The sequence below is a fragment of the Jaculus jaculus genome, chromosome 2 (genome assembly GCF_020740685.1).
Source record: "Jaculus jaculus isolate mJacJac1 chromosome 2, mJacJac1.mat.Y.cur, whole genome shotgun sequence".
Classification (NCBI taxonomy): Eukaryota; Metazoa; Chordata; class Mammalia; order Rodentia; family Dipodidae; genus Jaculus; species Jaculus jaculus.
Window position 1 is genome coordinate 173041865 of NC_059103.1, and position 11027 is coordinate 173052891.

Below are 11027 nucleotides of genomic sequence, written 5' to 3' on the forward strand. Positions count from 1 at the left end.
CAGCAAAGTAGGAACTTGAACGAAGAGCCGTATACCCGTGTTCACGGTGGCGTCTCATGCAGTGGCCAAGACACAGAAGCAGCCCATGGCAACAAGCAGACGAATGAATAAATAAAAATGTGGCATTATTTAATGTTAACAAGGAAGGAATTCTGACACCTATCACGCTGTGGGTGAACCCTAAGGACATGATGTTAAGTGAAATAAATCAATCATGAGAGGCAAATATTGCATATGCCGATCTTAGAGGCTTCAGGCTCTCAGAAACAGAAGGTAGAAGGGTGGTTTCTAGGGGCTCAGGGAGAGGAAGGAACGGGGGGCGGGGGGGTGCTGGTGTTTAATGGATTGGCGCTTCAGTTTGCGAAGAGCAAAAGCTTTTGAAGAGATTGTGACGATGGCACACAACATGACTATGCTGGTTGACACAGAACTGTGCACTTAAAGTGGTTAAAATGGCAAACTTTATATTGTGTATATTTACCACAATTTTCATTTATTCTTATTTCTTGTGCCCGTGTGTGGTGTGTTCATGTGTGTGCAGGCATCTGAGTGTGTGCATACCCACACACACATACTGTTTGAGACAGAGTCTCTCACTGGACCTGGAGCTTTCTGCTTCAACTAGGCCATTACCAAGGTACTCCTGTCTCCGCCTCCCCCAGCACACACTAGGACACCCAGCTTTTCTTTTCTTTTCTTTATTATTACTTTATTTATTTGAGAGTTACAGACTAACAGAGAAAGAGGCAGAAAGAAGGGGAAAGAGAGAATGGGTGCACCGGGGCCTCCAGCCACTGCAAATGAACTCCAGACATGTGCGCCTCCTTGTGCATCTGCCTAAAGTGGATCCTGGGGAATTGAGCCTTGAACCAGGGTCCTCAGGTTTCACAGGCAAGCGCTTAACCGCTAAGCCATCTCTCCAGCCCACACCCAGCTTTTCTTAATGGGTACTTGGCAAGCACTTTACTGATAGAGCCATATTCCCAGACCCTTTACCACAAGTTTTTGTTTTTTAAGTTTATTTATTTATTGAATTTTTTAAGTTTATTTATTGAGACAGACTGAGAGAGAGAGAGAGAGAGAGAGAGAGAGGGCATGCCAGCACACATATAGCACCTTGTGCATCTGGCTTAAATGGGACCTGGAGAATAGAACCTGGGTCTTTAGGTTTCACAGGCAAGTTCCTGTACTGCTAAGCCATCACTCCAGCCCAAGGTTTTTTTTTTTAATATTTTATTTATTTATTTGCAAAAAAGGTAGGGGGACTGGGCACACCAGGGCCTCTTGCCACTGCAAACACACTCCAGGTGCATGTGCCACTTTGTGCATGTGGCTTTGCATGGGCACTGGGAAATCCAACCCAGGCTGTCAGGCTTTGCTAACAAGAACCTTTAACCACTGAGCCATCTTTCCAGTCCTACCACGAAGTTTTTAAATGTACTCAAAAAATATTTATTCTTTGCCTGGTGCACAAAGCATGTTACAAGGGCTTATGTCAGTGAACAAGAGATGGAAAGTACCATCCTTACATGCCAAGCTCTTGTGACTCCATTCCCTCTACTAATTAAGATATGGGGGACATTATGATTTGAATGTGGGATGTATGCCACAGACAACTTCAGGAGATTGTGGAAATGTTAGGGGGTGGGATCTTAAGAGAAAGTGGATCATTGGGGTGGGTCACTGGGGACATTTCATTGGTTTCATTTCTGCTCCTGGCCCCTACTTGTCCCCTCACCTTACTTCCTGGATTCCACAAGGTAAACAGCCTCTGGCTCATGCTCCTGTTGCCGTGATGTCCTGCACACGCATGTTGGCCCAGCACGCAGACTGAAGCCTCTGATGCTATGAGCAAAACCAAGATTTTCTCCTTTTAAGTGATTTATGTCAGCACTTTAGTCACAGCAACAATAAAAGTGACTAATACAGGGCTGGAGAGATGGCTTAGTGGTTAAGCACTTGCCTGTGAAGCCTAAGGACCCCGGTTCAAGGCTTGATTCCCCAGGACCCACGTTAGCCAGATGTTCAAGGGGGCGCACACATCTGGAGTTCATTTGCAGTGCCTGGAAGCCCTGGCGCACCCATTCTCTCTCTCTGTCTGTCTCTGTCACCCTCAAATAAATAAATAAATAAACAAAAAATTTTTTTTTAAAAGTGACTAATGCAAGACTACTCTGCCTACTTCCTGAGAACCTCACACAATGTCGAGCATCTAGAAACGGCTCAAAAATGTCATTTGAGGGGAGGCTAAGGAGGTGGCTCAGTGGATAAAGCGCTTGCCACACAACTCTGAGGACCTGAGTTCAGATCTCCAGACCCCACATAAAAGCCAGAAGCTGTGGTGGGCTCCTGTATTACCAGTATGCCTACAGCAAGATGGAAAGTAGAGGTAAGAGAACCTCCTGGAAGCTTGAAGACCTAAGTTAGCCTGGCAAACTTGGTGGTGAACACGAGAGGACCAACACCCTGAAGTTGTCTTTTGACCTCCAGACACAAACACCCACACTCATATGCATGCACACAAGAATGAGATGTCACTGAATACTTGAATTTGAATAAAATCTGTTAAAAAAATATATATATTGTGGCGCTTGTCTGCAAAGCCAAAGGACCCAAGTTCAATTCCCCAGGACCCACATAAGCCAGATGCACAAGAGGACACAAGTGTCTGGAGTTCGTTTGCAGTGGCTAGAGGCCCTGGCGTGCCCATTCTCTCTCTCTCTCTCTCTCTCTCTCTCTGTCTCAAATAAATACATTAAAGTTAAAAAAAAAGTTGTTTAAGGAAAACTCCAGCAGAGAAGCCCATGTTCTCTTCTTCCTCATTTTCTCGAGGCAGTCAGCACTTCAATTTCTTGAAGCTATCGAGCTACATTTTCACAAATGTGTAGACCAGAGCTTTATGGTAAACTTGCTTTAAATATTCTTCTCACACGTAATTAAACAAGTATGGAAAAAATGGTGGGTTTCAAATCAAAACTCCACTGTCTGTAGCCATGTGACTTTGTGACCTCGGACAAGCCTTGTTGTCTGTCCCTGTGACTGCTCTTCTTATTCAAGAAATGGGAATGAAGAGCTGGGCAGGGTGGCGCACGCCTGTAATCCCAGCACTGGGGAGGCAGAGGTAGGAGGATCACTGTGAGTTCGAGGCCACCCTGAGACTACATAGTGAATTACACATCAGCCTGGGCTAGAGTGAGATACTACCTCAAAAAAACAAAAATAAAAAAGGAAAAAAAGGAATGGGGATGAAAACAGCATCCTAGTGGACATCTGATATTTTGCAATCCACAATCTAGAGACCTGGTGACAGCATCACATTTATTTATTTATTTATTTATTTATTTATTTATTTATTGCCAAAGAAACATCACTGTCCCTACTTCTCAGCTTCTGGCCTGGCAATCAAACGCATGATCAAGCTGAGCAAGGTAACATGGGACCCCTGTCACAGGAAGATATCTAGGACCTAAGCAATGCCACCAAGAGCAGTGCTGAGAAAGGGCTCCCTCATTCTGCCTAACATAAGCCCCAGACTATGTAAGGGCTTGAGAACTTTTCCAGAACTTTCCCCACAATAACATGGGGCCCAAAAATGATAGCAACTTCAAGAGGGCAAACCAAGAAGAAAGAGAAATAAGGTCCTGATCACAATGCCTGAGCCCCAGGTCTAGCCATGCCTGAAGTGAATTTCTCTGAACTAAGGAGTTAAGAGAACAAAAAGAGCACTCCATTTTTTATAAAACATAATTTGAGTTTTTGGACTCCTGGGGTAGCAGAAATGAGTTCGAATTGAATAAAGATCTCAGGGCTGGAGTGACAAGACACTTACCTGCAAAGCCCAGGGACCCAAGTTCAATTCCCCAGTAACCACATGCACAGAGTGGCGTGCATCTTGAGTTTGTTTGCAGCAACTAGAGGCCCTGGCATTCCTAGTCGCTCTATATGCCCTGCTCTCTCTGCCTCTCTCAAGTAAATAAAATAAATTTTAGAAAAAGATCTCCTGGAAAAGCTACTTGTGGATTAAACGAAGTAACCTATGTAAAGCACACGCAATATTCAGTAAATGGAAGCTGTTAATGTTAGCTGTGGCGGCTGTTTACCATTGCAGTAGAACCTTCCTGTCTTATTCTAGGGACCACCTTAACTCGTGCCTTGTCCCTGACTTCTGCTTTCATTGTTCTCTGATGACACTGAAATAGGAATGATGAGGACAAAAATCTGTCACCACTTCTTAATCCCATACCCTGACAGACATCACTAATTGACCAAAGTACTCTCTCCTGCTGAGCCTGGCCCCTGTCTGCATTCCTCCTATTCAACCTAGCTTTTCAGGCAGCCACTACTAATCAATCAGAGATGACATGCAAAATGAAACCCACTTGTCTGGCTCCCGCCCAGCAGTTAGCCAAGTTTTCCTATGAAGAAGGAAGTCTTAGACATGGTCTCTACCACATAGTTTTCTTTGTGTTTTATTTATTTTGTTTACAACCCTTTAAACTTGTAAAAAGCATTCTTTCACTCAAACTCCCTGGCTCTAGAGCCTTGAACCCAGCCCCAATGGTTGTAGGGGAAATGGGGCACCATCTTGTCTTAGTCTGCCTCAGCCTGAGACACACCTGCAGAACACACTGACTTCCCTGAAAAGTGACACAGAGCCTCAAAGACAGGAGGCTTCCTGCCCTCATCAGACCAAATCCAGACACCACACACTGAAGGAAGCAATAGTCCAAAGAAGGGCTGTGTGGCAAATTGAGTATAAAAGGTTTCCCAAAGTGTCCAGTGTTTGTGATTAAGCCTCACATTTAGTGCCCAGCTGGTGGAGCCCTTAGGAGGTGGACTTTGCTGGGGAGGTGTGTTTCTGCAGGAGGGCCTCGGGATTGATTAGTCCAGCCTGACTGGGTTTTGAGAGCTGGCTCCCTCAGACGGCTTCCTTCTTGCTTCCTGTAGAACTGGGAAGCCCCAGGAGCCTGTTCTGCCTTGCTTTCTTTGCCATGATGAACCTTCCCCTCGAAACTGTAAGCCTGCAATAAAAGCATCTTCCTCCCATAAGCTGCTTCTTGTTGGGTGTTTTGTCCCAATAATATGAACATAATTGCTATAGGATGGAGGACCCACGTGTGTCATGCCCTTCCCTTCTGCCCCCACAACCAGATTCACTGTCCCATCCCTTCAAAGTGCTGGGCCTCCACCCTATGGCCAAGCTTATGAGAGAAAGAAAGAAAATAGGCAGATCAGTACATGTCTCCTTTGCTAGTCTGCCCTGCACAGTTGAAAGAATGCCTCTGGGCTGGCTATAGTGGGGCATGCCTGTAACCCCAACACTTGGACAGTGAAGGCAGGATGATCATAAGTTGAAATCTAGCTTCAACTACTTATTGCAAGTTAAAGCCATGGCTACATGAGATCCTGTCTCGGTAGGGTCGGGGGAGATACCTCTGGCAAATTTCTAAAATAAGTGTGCCCCATTTCTACTGACAAACCCTTGATTCACAGTATTTTCCAACATTTTACATCGGAGAGAATTAAATAGAAGCATAGGTTTGGTCCTCTTGATTAGTCAGAGAGAATTAAATAGAAAGATTGGTTTGGTCCTCTTTATTATTCTCCATGTTTAATTCTGGCTTGAGTTAAAAAAAAAAAAAAGGCTGGATTTGGCTTAACTCATTTTTCAATAAACATCTACCTACACCAAGAATCTCCCCTCTCCTGGCACTGGCCAGTAGGAAAACTGACCCAGAGTGATAAGAGTATGTGCTGGGTACTGTAATACCAGAAAGCAGGCCAGCCAGTCATCCGGGGAGGGGAGTGCCCCGGGCCTGCTGGATGGCAGTGTTCCGTCCCCACAGCTGGGTAAGGAAGAATACACAGAAGTTGACAGAAAGGGCTGTGGCAGGTGCTGACTCTTGATGGCTTGGGAGGAGGTTGCACCTGGGGAGCTTCAGGGGCGAGGCTGGAGGTCAGGTAGATCCCTGAAGTCTGAAAATCGATCTGGAAAGCCTCGGGGAGGGAAGAAGGACCTGAAGCAAATCAGCCAAAATGACTAGCTTAGCTTTCTGTTTTCAGAAAGAATGCGGGGGAGGGGAGAGATGAACTGGAAGCAGGAAGTCTAGATTCATAGACAAACCTGCTTGAGGGCAGGCACTTAGGTCAATTCAGGCAAGAAGTGAGGAAGGAGTGAATGAATGGATCAGCAAAAACAAAACAAGAGCTTGCCTGTGCTTGGCACTTAACTAATGTCCAGGCATGGTGGAGCTCAGCGCTCAGCGCTCTGAGGGTAACTCTCAAATCTTCACACACACACACACACACACACACACACACACACCACACACCCAGTGAGGCAGCAGTGGCACCTCCTTCTCAGTTCAGGAAACATATAAGAGGCCCAGCTAGGAGCCAGCCCACTGCCCAGGAGCTATTCCTGTTTAAGTGAAGAGCTGAAACCCAGCAACCAGGCTGCAAAGCCCATCCTGGGAATGTCCACACTGGCGCAGTCTTGAGGTGCCCGGACACTACGTTTGAGTTTCTCTGGCCTCAGCCTCTGAGGGTTCCTCTGTCCTGCCCTGCCCTGCCCTGCCCTGACATCATCGTCACAGACAACCAGCTCCCATCACACACCACCTTCACCAACCCCTCCTCCGCTCATCTTTGCATCCGTCTTTGGATGTGAAATGCAGGCATCTTCCAGTTGGGAGTGAAAACCTTACAAGACTTGGTACTTGCGTCTGAGAAGCCCCTGACTCTTGGGCGCACAGTGCCTTCGTTCTCTTCGGTTCCCTCAGTCAGAACTGGGAAAACTGTAAGCTGACTTGAGCAGTTTTCTTCTCAGGAGAAGCCCTGCTTTCACACTACTCGCCAGAGAAATGGAGTAAGCCCCCTTCAACACACACACACACACACACACACACACACACACACACACACGGGTGGGGGGCTGGTCTGCAGTGTCGGACTGACCCACCCTCGGGAAGAAATTGAGAACCCAATCCAAATGGCTTTTTTTTTTCTCCTGGCAGCAACGAAAGTTAAAAGCAAGCATCAGCTGCAAGAAACTTGTGTACTATTTCCCGCGGACAGGGAGACCTCCTGCCCCTCCCGGCAAATACAACCCACTTTGCACATCCTGCTTTTCTGGAGCTAAAAATAAGTCGGTATGCACAGAAAGACGTTCGGCAGCACACCCTTCCCAAGCCCCCACCCCACCCAGGAAGGGACGCAAAGCTTTCACTACAAAATGCAGCGCATTTCCTGCTCCGGCTCCAAGCAGCGCCTTGCACGGTCCCCAGCCCCCTCCTCAATCGCCCACCCCTCGCACTGGCCTCCTGTGGACCGACTCTCTACAGGCCTGGGAGACCCTGCATGCCCTAGATCCCAACGTCCTGGACCCCCGAGGAGGGATGCTCCAGATATTCCCCTGGCCACCAAGCTCAAGGACGCCCCCTTCCGACCTAGAGCGCCCCCCCTCCCCAACCCTGCCTGCCCCGTGCACCACGGTGCAGTCCCTCCGCAAAGTTGCTCTCTCCTTTTCAGCCTCTGTCCTCGCAGTGTCTTGGTTTTCACCCGATCGTCCCCGAAGGGCGAGACGGAAACGTTAGGGAAATTGACCAGGTGCCGCGGAGCTGCCAGCCCCGGGGCTCCCCGAGCCGCGCGCTGCTCGCGCCCACCCCAGCGCCCGCCGCGCCCCGGAGCGCGCGGGTTCCCCCGGGCGACGGCTCCCGGCGCCCGCGCTTCCCCCCCCCCCCACCCCACCCGCGGCACACCCGCCCCCGAAGCCGCTCACCCCCCGCTCGGGCTCCACAGAAGCCGAGGGAAGGCGCCGCGACTCACCGCCTCGGCCGCTGCCGGCGTCTGTGTCGCCGCGGGCGAGGCAGCAGCAGCAGCAGCTACGGTAGCGGCGGCGGCGGCAGCGTCTTCCCTCCTCCCGCCTCCCGCCACCCCTCCCTGGACTCCACGGACGCCAGCCGCGCCCCCCTACCCAGCGGCTGCCTCCGGGTCACCGCCGAGAACCCCTGTCCACCCGCAGCCAGGCCCGCGACCTCTGCGGGGGATGGGGCCGGGATGCAGGGAGGGGATCGGGTGAAGATCACCATGCACAGGTGCAGCGGCGCCCCACCACCACCACCCCAACCCACCATGCCCGGTTGCCGCCTGCAGCCTCATGCCCGACGCCCCGGGGTCCTGGGCACACTTCCCGGGGGGGGGGGGTCATCATCTGTTTCCCTGTTCCGATGGACAGAGGTCAAAGTCAATGTACAACATCTTCCAAGTTCGGATTGGGGGAGGAACCCTGACCATCCCTCCTGGAAGTTCAAAGGAGCCCCAGGGCGTTTCCAAAGCTCCCCCCTTCCCTCCCCCCACCCCACACACACCAGATGCCCTCCCTGCCCCCTGGGGCGGGACGGATTGTCCTGTTTGACTGGACTTGACCCAGACCTTTCAAGTGTGGCTGAACAAAAACTCCTAAAGTAGGACTTCCGAGGACCACCCCCCCCCCCTTGCCTCCCATCCCAACGCCCATGGTCCACGGCAGCAAGTCACCAAGCTTCCCATCCTAATGGAAGATAATCAAATGCCTTGATTCACTCCGCCAGGGTTTTATTGAGTGCCTGCTTGGCCCTGTCTTGCTGCTGTTGGGTACTCATGACCTCTGGAAAAGCCACTGTAACTTCTTGCGCTTGCCAACACCCCAGTGACATTTCCAGAACCCGCAGAGATCTCAACACGGTGGCTCATCTTCTTCAATTAAAAAAAAAGTTACCGGTTAAAAATAAAGCTGGAAAGGCGCCTTGACCTGACGGCGCTTGTTGCCCTCACTGTAGCCTTTTAATATGACTGACGATAGAAATGTCCCAACAGTCACCAACGCTGACGTGAACATCAACAAACACCGTCCTTCCCCAGTTCTACTGATTGCTTTCAACTGGAGAAAACAAGTGGAAATGAAATCTTTGCCTGAAGTGGATTGGCAGAGGAGCTCAGGACTTACAGGGAAGTCTCTGGGGAGGTGAATTATTTGAAGTCTCCCCCCCCCCCGCCCCCGCAAAGACTTCGCCCTTCTGGGTGCAGCCTTACAAGCATGTTGTTTTTTTACGTGGGCCCTGGGAACTTCTGATTTGCATGTAGGGCTAGGGTTAGCAACCATCATGGAACTAGCCAATCCAAAACCAGAGCCCCAGGCACCTCACAACCTGGTAAGATAGGGGCTAGGAAAGATCTCAGCTGATATCACCAACAACTCAAATGTCACTAGGGATAAAAATAGGTGACAAAGAAATGACTTAGGTGGTATCACAGAGGGGAAAAACAAAAACCAAACCTGGAGGAAACTACTATGGTTTGAGTGTGCACCTCAAAATTTCATGTGAGTGCCCATGTCCTGGGGCTTGCACTCAGGAAGCGGAGGGAGGAGGATCGCTGTGAGTTCAAGGCCACCCTGAGACTACATAGTGAATTCCAGGTCAGTCTGAGCTAGAGTGAAAACCTACCTGGAAAAACCAAAAATAAAATAAAATTGAAAAAATCAGGCTGGCGTGGTGGCAAATGCCTTTAATGCCAGCACTGGGGAGGCAGAGGTAGGAGGATCACCATGAGTTCAAGGCCACCCTGAGACTACATAGTGAATTCCAGGTCAGCCTGAGCTAGAGTGAAACCCTACCTGGTAGGAGGGGGGGGGGAGAAAGAAAGAGAGGGAGAGAGGGAGGAAGGAAGGAAGGAAGGAAAAAAATCTGTGTGAACCTCAGCTCCTCATTGTGATAGTTTTGGGAGGTAAGGCCCCATGAGAGCTGTTTGGGTGGAATAATGCTTTCCACAGTGAGCGAGTTCTTGCTGTGGCCTGGGTGAGTTACCACCAGCCTGGTTAGAAAGCCCGGTTAGCCACATGTTTTGTCTGTTTCCCAGGTACCATTTGCCTTTCCATTATTTCATTATTCCTACAACAAGTAGAAGTGGCAGCTGACCCCTACTACATATATCTGTCAAACCTCAGATTTTCCTGGCCTCCAGAATCCTGACCCAAGATCTTTTTTTTTCTTTATAAATCTCAGGTAGTTTATTATGGCAACAAAACTAAGCCAGGCATCATGACTCAAAAGAGGGCAGGCTTTTTCCTTGTGAGAAGTGTCAGTGTGGCGTGGCCATCCAATAAGGATTTTTAAATCTTAGTTTGGGTTGTTTTTTTTTTTTCCCCAGAGTAGGCAGAAATTCACATTTAATGTGAAATTTTATTTTTTTAAGGCAAGCGCAACAGACTTCCTTTATTTATTTAATGCAAGAGTGAGAGAGAACTGGTGTGCCAGGGCCTCCAGCCACAGCAATCAAGTGCTTCCCTTTGTGCACATGTCCAGTGGGACTGGAGAGTTGAACATGAATCCTTAGGCTTCACAGGCAAGTGCGTTAACCACTAAGCTATCTCTTCAGCCTGAATTTTTTTTTTTTTTTTTGGTGTTTCGAGGTAGGGTCTCACTCTAGCTAAGGCTGACCTGGAATTCAGTCTGTAGTCTCAGGGTGGCCTTGAACTCATGGTGATCCTCCTACCTCTGCCTCCCAATGCTAGGATTAAAGGTGTGCGCCACCACGCCTTTGCTCAGCCTGAAATTTTAATTTTAAAATAGTAACTAATTTTTAAATATTTCACATGCTGTGTAAACAACTACTAAAGAGTTTGTAGGCCACAAAAAATGCCTTGGTCATCTGTGGCATCTGTGGTCTCAACAAACTCTGTGGAGGCAGCAGGAAGGTGGCTTGCTCACTAGTACGTATTCATCAGAGAGAGAAATGATCAAAAACAAGCTTTATCTACTTTGAAATTTTGATTTGATAGTCTGTGCTTTAAAAACACAGTATACTGGGCTAGAGAGATGGCTTAGCGATTAAGGTGCTTGCCTACAAAAGCCAAAGGACCCAGGTTCAATTCCCCAGCACCCACATAAGCCAGCTGTACAAGGGATACATGTGTCTGTAGTTCATTTGCAGAAGCTGGAGACCCAGGTGCACCCATTCTCTCTCTCTTTCTCTCTCTCTCTCTCTCT

At 48.9% G+C, this 11027-nt stretch overlaps 1 protein-coding gene across 1 annotated transcript in view; it reads right to left on the reverse strand.

Annotated features, from left to right (window-relative positions):
- The window catches only part of Ncald (neurocalcin delta), a 538037-nt gene extending 530192 nt beyond the window's left edge, over nucleotides 1–7845 (reverse strand). Inside the window, exon 1 of the mRNA XM_045143361.1 lies at nucleotides 7828–7845. The gene's annotated coding sequence lies outside the window, so the exon portion shown is untranslated. The remainder of the gene's footprint in view (nucleotides 1–7827) is intronic.
- Between the last annotated feature and the right edge of the window lie 3182 nt (nucleotides 7846–11027).